This window comes from Myotis lucifugus, unplaced genomic scaffold (genome assembly GCF_000147115.1).
Source record: "Myotis lucifugus unplaced genomic scaffold, Myoluc2.0 scaffold_179, whole genome shotgun sequence".
NCBI lineage: Eukaryota > Metazoa > Chordata > Mammalia > Chiroptera > Vespertilionidae > Myotis > Myotis lucifugus.
In genome coordinates, this window is record NW_005871227.1 from 2,023,592 (window position 1) to 2,035,110 (window position 11,519).

Consider the following 11,519-nt stretch of genomic DNA (forward strand, 5'->3'; position numbering starts at 1 on the left):
GAGCCGCCCATGTTCCTGTATGACATTTCGTTTTTCTAATCTGTTTAATGCCATGGTTTGCACATGATGTATTCTGATGTGCGTTTATGTTTCAGATACTAAAAAGCACATTAGAAGGGCAGTAGGGATTCTTTGACAGACAATATAACTTGTTACAAATTGCATTTTCAGAAAAATTATGCCGAAAAATCCAATCTTATCTTATGATTTTCCCCCTCAAAATTACATTTTACCTCCTGCATGTCTGCTTGTCTGTTGTGTCTAAGCTTCCTCACTTTGAGATCCTCCTGATTCATTCCCCCTTTCCTCTGTGCCCTGTGGTAAGTGAATTCAGATCTATTTCTAAGGTGGAAACCAGCAGCACTTGGAGATGCGGTTAGCAGTTATGCTAAGATTTGCATGGATGGTGTGGGAACCCACTTGTACACATTTTTTTTTCCAGTCTAGACTTGAACTCTGTCATCTCTTTACGCTCCCAGTAAAAGTGGACCATGTCCTTTACCTGTCCCTGCTCAGCCAATGCTTATAAAGTGTCAAATTAGTAATAAAGTAGTTTGTGTGCATTCTGCCCTATTTTCAACATGCTTATTTATGAAATTATCCTAAATAATAAAAGCTTAATATGCTAAATATCCGGTCATCCAGTCGTCCATTAAACCAATCAAAACGTAATATGCTAATGATATGCTAAGGCCGCTCAACCGCTTGCTCTGATGTGCACTGACCACCAGGGGGCAGACAGTCGACCGGTTCACCAGTCGCTATGACATGCACTGACCACCCAGGGGCAGATGCTCCAACCAGTAGGTCAGCTTGCTGCTGGGGTCTGGCTGATCAGGACTGAGCCAAAGGGGCCAGACATGCTCTGGAGCCCTCCCATGGTCTCTCCCCAGCTGGCCAACCTCCCACATCCCTTCCAGGTGCCAATCATGCATCAGTGGGGTCCCTCCACCTGGCCTGCGGCCTCTCACAATCCGGGACGCCTTCGGGTGATGTCTGAGAGCCAGTTTTGGCCCGATCTCGGAGGCCAGGCTGAGGGACCCCACTGGTGCACAAATTCATGCACCGGGCCTCTAGTGATAAAATGAAATTAAACCTCCCAGAAAAGCTTGATCATCCAAGCTGTATATCCTGATGTATGGGTGCATGTGCTCTCTGTATGTATGTCTTTTACATTTTACAATGCATATGTACACACGCATAGAGAAATCTGAAGTATTTATGTTACCCGATGGAGACCTGACCCAGAGCCGGTCTGCCTCGGGCCAGCCAGGAGTGTGTGGATTTCTGACTTCATGCAGGAAAGATTTCACTAAATGAATCCAAGTGATTTTGAGAGTGTGTTTATTAACGCTGGGGACAGTGAAACAAGGAAGCATCTAGGACAGAAGAAGCAGCAGGAAAGCACCTAAGTGGGGCTTTGGCTCACAGGAAAGTCATAGAAAAGGAGACTTGGAGACAGTTTCAGGGGGTTTGTCCGGGATGAGCTGCTGCTGCTCACTCCTCCCCTGGTTGCAAGTCTCGTGGGGATCCATAGACTTTAGGAGAAAGAGAACAAAGGTACAAGGTGTGGGCGTGCTCTAGAGGGAGTGTGCGGTGGGTCCTTCATCTTGAGGCTTTTTATTTTTCTTTGGCTGGTGAGAATCCTAGGGGAGGTCTCAGGGGAGGTCCCAGGGGAGGGTATTAATACTATTCAGGTGTGTCCTTCTTTATGTTGATTCATCCAAATGTGTGTATAGAGGGGTCCGGGTTATTGTCTGCTTACTTTTATTGTCTGCTTAGTTTTCTTTTTAAAGAACATCATTGAAGAGGGACAGGGACCAAGGCTGGTCTGCCCCAGAAGGTCTGTACTAAATAATCTTGGTTAGGGAAGATCAAACCTTGTGATTCCTTAGCTGCCTGTAAATTGCTCAAATTATTTGGCCTTGTTTAATTATTTTGTCTCAGTTTCCCTATTCCACTTGTCAAGGAATTTCCCTAGGTCTTTACTTTCCTGCCTCACTTACACTTGTTTTAGTTCATTGGTTCTATTCTTTCCTGAATTCATATCTAGATTGAGTCTCATATATTAAGGGAGGCATCAGTTTTCAGATTTTAATAAAAACCATGTCCCTTTCCATTCTCAAGAATTTTTCTCTCACTGTTTACTATTATTTTTTGCTTTTTTTTTTCTATGTTGGTCCCATTTTTTTTTCCTCCTACAGCTTTACACCCCAGTGAATCACAGCATTGTCCCTCCAAGGGGATTAACACCCCTCTCATCCCCCCTCAGGTACCAGATTGTATGTGTGTGTGTGTGTGTGTGTGTGTGTGTGTGTGTGTATTGGGGCAGCAGGGGGAGAGAAGGGCATGCACATAAAGTCAAAGTGGGCCAGGGGGAGGTGCCTAACCCTAGAGGCCTGTCAGTCTAACAGGAAGAGGGATCATTGGACTCATTAGAAGCCTGCAAAAATTTTGGAAGCTGGTTGATTATTTTGAAAAAGCTAAAAGCTTCTGGTTCCTACCAAGACTGAGAATTCATAATTCCAGGTGAACAGAGAACATAATTCCAGGTGACCAAAGAAGTGCTCTCTCTCTCTCTCTCTCTCTCTCTCCCCCCCTCCCCACCCACATACACACACACCCCCTCCCTGTCTCCCTCTCCCCCACACTGGCCCAGGCGTTGGCACATTTCCTCTCCATAGCCCTGTGGCCTTAGCAGCCAGGTGGCCGAGGGTCATACAGGCTCCAACTGCAGGCTCTAGGCAGGAGCCTGGATACCACAGCACAGCAATGGATTACAGCCGGGAACATAAGCTAAGCTAGCCAGATGCTGGACTGGGACTAAGCTTTAATATAGATCAAGGTCTCTGGACATTTGCTCTATTTCTGGCCCTGAATTTCCATGGCGAGATGGACAGAGATGGACCATTGGGAAACTCCTTTAATTTTGCGCCACAAATAAATATTACCACCAGACCTCATCCTCCCTTGTGGGTCCCCAGGAATCATGTTCCTCACAAAACTACAAGAACCCCATGTCCTCCGGCAACAGAATGACATCTGCCTCGCTCACACTCCAACATCAAGAGCCACACCAGTGCTAGTTTCATGAGAGAGGGATTTCAACACTCAGAGATATCTATGGGAATTGTAAATACTCCAAAAAGCAAGGAAAAACCCCAAAACGTATACTGCAATCTCGCTTTGGATTTGCATACGTTTTGAAGGAGGGGCTACACATGAAGCCCAGCTTCTGGGAAGTGAAATTTCTCTGGTGTTTGTGGTGGTGATGTGCATATTTATAACCGTCAGCATGGAAGGGGTTCCCTGGGTCACCAATTAATTTGAAATGTGTCATTCAATTAGCCATGTGGCAAGAATGCTTCAGTCTCATCATCAATACCCATCGCTTCACTGTCGAACAATGTCGTTAAGGTTACAATCCAGTAAATAACGGGGATACGATTTTTAATTCTAGGTCAGCCTCTAAGTCCAGGGAAAATGCCAGAGGCGTTGATTCACCTGTGATTCCTCCCTCCAGCCAGATACTAAAGCATTAGAATAATAACACTCTTTCTCTGAACTTCAAGTGCAAATCAGGCAATGCTAATTTTCTTTGTGGTATTTCTTTGAAATGCAAGAAAGTACTGCTTGGTGATGAAAGTTGCCTGGTTCCCAGGCGTTGGGTCAGCAAGGAGAGTTCCCCGCTTGGATAAATTATTTCCTCACGTTGAAAATATTTTCAAGGAAAATGCCTCATTTGCAACTTGTCATTTGGGGACAAAGTACTAATCACATCAGAGGTTTCTTTGAAAGAGAAAGCAAAAGCAGTGGAAAGTTCTTTGGAAAGGCTTTGAAATTGTTAACATGTTTGAAAACTGTGCTGAATTAAACTTCATGCTAGCCTAAACATCTTACTTACACCCCTCCATGCATGACTAGGAATCGGTTTCCACAGTATGTATTTCAGAGAGGAATAATTACTTCCTAACAACAACATGAAAAATAGTGATTCAGAATAGTCAGTTACTGGTAAGAAAAAAAAATTACCTCCTGGATCAGTATCTTGCTTTGACATGTTTTTAGCTGTATCACTGGCACAGTCAGTCCCTCTGAAATGTTGTTTCCTTATAGGTAATACCGATCATTCTTATTTTATAAGATTAGTATGAATATTAAATGAAATAAGGACTCTGAACCCTCTTCTCCGAGAGAGATTGTGGCATAGCATGTAATTGCATAGGCTCCAGTGTGAAACCACCACCTGGGTTTGATTCTTGTGTTTCTCCAAAGACTAGTCCCTTCACTTGGGCCACGTCCATCCTTTTGTTCCCGTTCTGTGAAAGTGGGTCGGACATAGGCATCTCTCCCCTAAGGATATTATGAAGATAGCCCTAGAACATATATAAGCAGAACCTGGTAAGTATCAATACACTTTAGCTCATTTTACCATCTCAGGCATTGTTTGTTCTCTGCAAATTTTCATCATCACCTTCTTGGCTCACATTTCATTCTAACTCTAAGAACATAGTATGCTCTCTGCGTTGGAAATAAAGCTTTGCTTCTTTACCTCCACACTTGCCAACGGCACTTTAATTTATAATTTCAAGCAATGTGTTTGTCACATATTTTCTCATCTAAGGAGAGGTGATTTTTGCCTCTGGCTTCCCAACAGGCATTTTCCTAGCCACTGTATCGATTTTTTCTTTTTTTGGAAATGGCTAGTGCTAAAAAAACCTCCCACAGATTGTAGCAGCTTTGTTTTGACGGTGGTTTTCTGCCTATCATGTCAACCAAGAAAGCTTTGCCACTGCACAGTTGGTTGTGTGGTAAGTGAGCATTTGTGTCTCGGCGGGGTCAGCAGAATAAGGAAATGTCCACCCAGTTGCGTTCGTTTAATTTTTTCTCCGGCTATTTAACCAGATCAGCTCTTGGAAATGGCACAGCGCTTGGAGGACAGCTAGCAGTTTAGCTCTCCATTTGTCACTGGGGCTGACAAGTGAGAGAGGGTTTTCCTTAGATATATCATTTGATGGGTGGGAATTAATCCGCGTGGCATATTTCAAAAAATTGACTCAGTAAACTACAAACCTGGCCATGTCAAAGTCTGTGTGATACCAAAGGCAACCCCCTTTCTCATTACGTTATTCTGGTTTTCTGACTGGAACGGGCAAATTTGAGACAGTGACCTTGTTTAACATCCCGAATGTATCACTTTGGGGTAATATGACCTCACTCTGGGCCCAATTTCCGCTTCTGTAAGATGGGGAGATAATGGCACTTACCTCAGAGAACTTTGATGAAGATGGAGGTGATGCACGGTGACAGGATGATAGCAAGATGCATCTACCTCCATTAATAGAGGGAAATGCGACATGCGGAATTTCAGTGTATTATCCAGGCACACAAAAAGTGGAGCAGCATATTTGAAACTTTAAATCCAAATGGCTGCTATCTACCCTTGAGTACTTTACCATCTCATCTCCCTGCTTTCATTTCTGGAATCACTGTCAAGATTATATTCTTTAAAAAACAAAACGGAAGGAAAGAAAGAAGGAAGGAAGGAAGGAAGGAAGGAAGGAAGGAAGGAAGGAAGGAAGGAAGAAAGGAAGAGAGGGAGGGACGGAGGGAGGGAGGGAGGGACGGAGGGAAGAGGAAAACAATTTCAAATATATTTGTGTAACCCTGATAATATTCAGCCTCCACATGGCTCAGGCTGTTAACAAATTCATAGTAAAGAAGTCAAATATGAGACTTTACAGGTCTCATTGATTGAATTGTTTGATGACCAATTGAATATCAACATTAATATGAATTATAATTTGTTTGTTTTCCTTAAAAAAGAACTGCACCCCAGGTTCATGCACACAGCCCCCAGAAAGCTCTCTGGGCATCTCTAGTCATCACTTCCATTCTCCAAAAATTCTATACATACACAGGTGCTGGTGAGAGTTGTTCTGACTCCTTTTAACATATTTCTGATATGCTTCCTGTTCACTTCCCCTTTCAAAGCTCTCTTCCTCAGAGAGCCAGGCTTCAATTGTAAACGGAAATGGTGTTGGAACTTTTTAAAAAATATGTTTTCATTGATTTTTAGATAGAGAGGAGGGGAGAGAGAGATAGAAACATCGATGAGAGAGATATCAATGCGAGAGACACATCTATCACTGCCTCCTGCACGCCCCCTACTGGGAATTCAGCCAACAACCCAGGCATGTGCCCTGACCTGCAATCAAACCCAGGACCTCGTGGTCCATGGGACGATGTTCAATCCACTGAGCGACACCAGCCAGGCTTGGCGTTGGACCTTACTTGGAGGGAAGTGTGCAGAACCTCCTGTAAAGCAAACTGTTCTATTGGTTTGTTTCTCTCACAACGATGCCATCTATCAGTGAGGGTTCCACTCCATTTCATTGATCTTACTTCCAAGAGGAGCTGGATTAGGGATATAACTAAAACCTATGTACACATCAAGCCTCCAGGCCAGAGTTAGTGATGGGATGGTTTCCAAATGTCCCTCTCTTCCCCCACACACCGTAATCAATTTTATACTCATGCCAAATTGGATTGTTCTCTCTTCCTGTATGTTCTACATCCACACTCAACTCCAGGCTCTGCTTGTCATTTTTGTCTCACTATTTCCTCTTGACAACCACAGAAAACCAGCGTATCTCACAGCGCCTTTACTCAGTCCACAATGTAGACTTTTTCTTTGATCTCACCAGCATGGAACAATGTAGATAAGGAAGGGAGGAGGGAGAGAGGAATTGAGTGTGCGAGGTAGGGAGAGAGGGTGGAAGGAGGGAGACAATAAATTATTTATAAGGTGTTCTTCTGGAATTTAAACCTTTGCTTTAAAATGCAGACCAAATGAATAGAGTCAGCATTTAAATCTTAGTTCTGGCCCAGCCAGTGTGCTCAGTGGTTGAGCATTGACCCATGCACCAAGAGGTTGCTGGTTCAATTCCGCCCAGGACAAATTGCCCAGTTGTGGCAACCTTCTGCCCCCTACTTCCTCTTGAAACAGGGGACAAGAGGCAGCCAATAGATGTTTCTATCTCATCGATGTTTCTCTCTCTCATTCCCCCTCTCTGAAATCAATAGTTCTGCCACCTGTTTGCTATTTGACCTTGAATAAGTTTTGCTTTACCTCTGACATCCATCTCCACATCTGTAGAAATAAGATCAATACCAGCATAAGAATATGCTATAACACCAACCTCTTGCCACAACAGTGGTTATAGGTTTGGTGATCAATAAATTGTATTTATTTTTACCATTACTATTAATAATACATAAGGTTCAAAATATGTTTGCAGTGCTTGGAATTCTCTCTGTACTCTGCTCTGTTTTATACTTTCAACATAGAAATACTCCTTAGCTCATATGGAAATTAAAATAAAAGGAAAGACACAAGGCTAAATTATATAATATGAGAATCAGGGGAACATTAGTGCTTATGTTATGCACATGTACTTTTAAAATATTCAATAATTATTCCAGCTCCTCTAGGTGCTTTGGTTTTACGTCTGGGAATACGACGTGCACCTAAGTCTCCAGCTGAACACTGAGCATGCAGATGGTGCATCCCCACCAATAACATAAAAAGCACAAACCAATAATGATGCGACAAGGGTTGTGTTATTCTTTTATGATAATATTAGTGCCCCACAATTGTCCAAGCCCTGCACAAGAGAGTGAAGATCATTCTTACCATGTGTATGTTTAAAAACTTCCTGCCTGCACTTAGAATTTAAAGGGAAAGAAGGGATTATTTTTACATGAGTATGTGTGTGTGTGTGTGTGTGTGTGTGTGTGTGTACATGACCACACAAATACATGCACAGGTGTTCTTTCAATAATATTGTTTATAGGGTGAAAAATTTTTTTCAAAAGCAAAATAAGTCATAATTACTGAGCAAAGAGGAGGGGAGAAATGTTAAACAGATGACGGCTTTTAAGTTCTGTCCTTATGAAAACACTAGAGGCCCGGTGCATGAAATTCATGCACTTGTGGGGGGGTCCCTTAGCCCAGCCTGCGCACTCTCACAGTCTGGGAGCCCTCGGGGGATGTCTGACTGACGGCTTAGGCCCGCTCCCCACAGGCCTAAGAATGTCCTAAACCAGCAGTCGGACATCCTTAGTGTGACTGCAGAGGCGGAAGAGACTCCCGCCACCGCCGCTGCACTTGCCAGCCATGAGCCTGGCTTATGGCTGAGCGGTGCTCCCCCTGTGTGCACTGACCACCATGGGTCAGCTCCTGCATTGAGCACCTGCCCCCTGGTGGTCAGTGCACATCATAGCAAGCAGTTGAGCAGCCTTAGCATATCATTAGCATAGTACGCTTTGATTGGTTGAATGGACGACCGGACAACCAGACACTTAGCATATTAGGCTTTTATTATATAGGATAAATTAGGAAGTAGCACAAATAGAGACTACTATTCATTTTTCAGACCTCTTTCCCTTCCTCCCTCTCTCCTGTCTTTCCTTCTTTGTTTTTCTCCTAAGAGCACAGATGACGTGTTGCTTGTCCATTAAACCTGAATGACATTTGTGGTGTTTGGTATGTTTGGTTATTAAAACCACAGCTGCTGCAATCATCAAATTACAAGACTTTGTATGGACACACATTTTTGTTTCTATTAATATGGGTCATATTGTGACCATATGCTTTACTTCTTGAAGAAACTTCCAGAGTTTTTCAAAGTGCCATTGCCGTATGTTTTTGCCAACATTTATGAAGGCTCTTGTTGATATTCTTGCTAACATTTAGTATCATCAACCCTTTTTATTTTAGCCCTTCCCATAGGTATGTAGTAGAATGCCATTGTGGTTTTAATTTGTATGTCCCTTAGGCCTAATATTGTTGATTTTTTTTGGGGGGGTGCTTAATGTCCAATTATTTATGTTCATTTGTGTAGTGTCTATATAGAAAGGTTCTATCTTTTCCTTCTGCCCTTCTAAGTTCTTGGCTAGGGCCCCTGTAACATGGGACATTGTAACTAAAGAAAACAAGATCATACACATTTATTTAATACTGGAGGCCTGATGCACCACATTCGTGCAAGGGGCTCAGCCTCCACCGCCACTGCGGCTGCCTCTGCCTCATCCGGAAGGTCGTCCAGTCTAATTAGCATAATATGCTTTTATTATTATAGATCAGTTTTACACAACATAGGAGGCTTCACAAGGAAATGAAGAACCAAAGAAGTTAAATCTACCAAGAAATCCAATGATGGCTTCTTACCCTTCCCTGTTTCTTCCCATTTTCTATTTGGAGTTCATACCTGTCAACCTCAATGATAAACATGAATGAACATATATGTTTTCTGATATATGGAATGTTCTGATTCACAGAATTTTCCTTTCTGTCATGCTCTTCAAGAAGAAGCAATATTGACAAACATAAGGCACCTGGGGTCAGGTGGGAGCCTGAGAAGCTTAGAAACTTTATGTGCTCAATAAAAGCAGGTCCACTCGGTTCATCCAAATGAGGAACATTGATGTGAACATTTAACAGAGAAGGGACATGGAAATTACATATCATATGAGTATATATGCTTTTTCTTCATGGTCTCATCAGACTTTCAGTTCTGTACGCTCTTTTATAACAACCCTACTGTGCACATTCAGAGACCATCAGCATCATCATGCCCATACATCTTAGTATAAAACAAGATGCTTTTAGGACATACAACAACTACTTCAGGGTACTTGATTGATAGATAGCATTTTTATTGCAGAATCCATCTGGAGCAATGTCAATTTTGTCAGAGAGCAGGGTCTTGAGAGAAGATTGTTGCTTCTGTGATAAGAATGGATCCCACTTTACAAACCTGTATTTTTCTTTTTGTTTCTCTATGAGTTCTATCAAGTTTATTTCCATTGTAAATCTTTGTTATCCCACCATGGTGGCAGAAACTTAATCTCCGTTTACTTGCTGCTTTTTTTTTCTTTTTTATCGGCTGCTAGCTGGATGTCTAAATCCCATGTCTGGAGGGCTGGACATAGCTTAAATCTAGGGTTGGGAAGACCCAAGGCTCTTATTCCCCAGTGTGCACACATGGATTTCCACTCAGATACGCCAGAATCTTAAAGTTCCTTTCTGTCAGCTTTCAATGCTCCCTTCACTACATCAGTTTCCCACTTGGAGGCGCTAGAATACTGCATTGATTCTGTGCCCTGCTGGGACAGAAGCATTTCCATCTGGGTGACTTGGTTCCGATTTGCCTGGCCTGGCCTGGCCTGCTTTGCTTCTGATGTCTTACTGCCATCTCAAGGCGCTTGAACAATCCCTTACTCTCCTCCACCTCTATCTGAGGGTATGACCAGACTGTGAGCAGGAAAAGGGAGCTTTGTGTGTGTCTCCATGCAGGGCTAATTTTTGCCTCTGCTCAGATGTGTTTCTCCACACTGCCTTACAGAAAAATATTGTCTGCCACAACCCAGGCAAGGGGCAGGGGGTGGGGCTGGAAGAGGAGAATTGTTAATTATCTATGTGTTTGTCCGTTATTTTATTTTCTCCCAATCATTTTAGCTATGCCCCGATGTTCATAGTTTTCCTAAGAGCTTTGTCTTTGAAATCCAAAATCTAGAAACTTGTTTTCCCCACTCTTTCTTGCATTATTTGTTTTTTTATATCTTAAGACAGTGAGTAGATATAACAAAGTGCTTGAAGGAGGGTAGAGAGATGAAAGTGAAATTCTTATGCCAGGAGCAGAGAACAAGGGCATAGTTTACACTTGGTAAGTGTCTTGTCAGGTTTGAGAGAGATTTAAATGATGAATTGGACCAGAGAGACATTCAGCGACAGTTCTTAAAAGAGTAAATTATAATTATCGGTCTCTTTCACTGCATTTGAAGTGTGTACGGCTTGGGTTTCAGCCATTTGGAGTAGATGATGGAAGTGAACCAGTGTGCATGGGCTAACACGTGGAAGAAACATGATAAATCAGAAATACTGAACTGGGTATGGTTTAATTGTGGGAACCTATGATAAAAAATGAAAACTCTATGATTCAGTTTATTCATGTTGTAGACCATCTTTGCCTTTAACCAAGGTGTGTAGCCATGGATAACTCATTCTATGTCCTTTATTCTCTCTATATCTTTATCTATCTCTATCTCTATCTCTATCTCTATCTCTATCTCTATCTCTATCTCTATCTATATCTATATCTAAATGATGGCTTGGTAAAACTGTGCTTAGCAAAGCTTTATCAAATATACATTTCATAAAAACCTCCAAGATCCTTGCCAATACCGTTAACAAGTCTTCCCATTCTATACACCAAAATGAAAACTAGAGGTAAGTGTACATCACTTTTATTGGAGAAAAAAAGAATGTTTTCTGTCTAAACTATCAGATTGAATGAAATGTATAATTGCTTCTTCAATTCTATGATTTCTCTCTATAATGATATTGATTTCTTTTAATGCCACTGTTTGATTTTGAGTTTCCAGAAGGGAGAAACACCATTAAGTTAACTTCGTATGTAGCACCCCCAAGCCCAATGTTGTACATGAGAACTCTG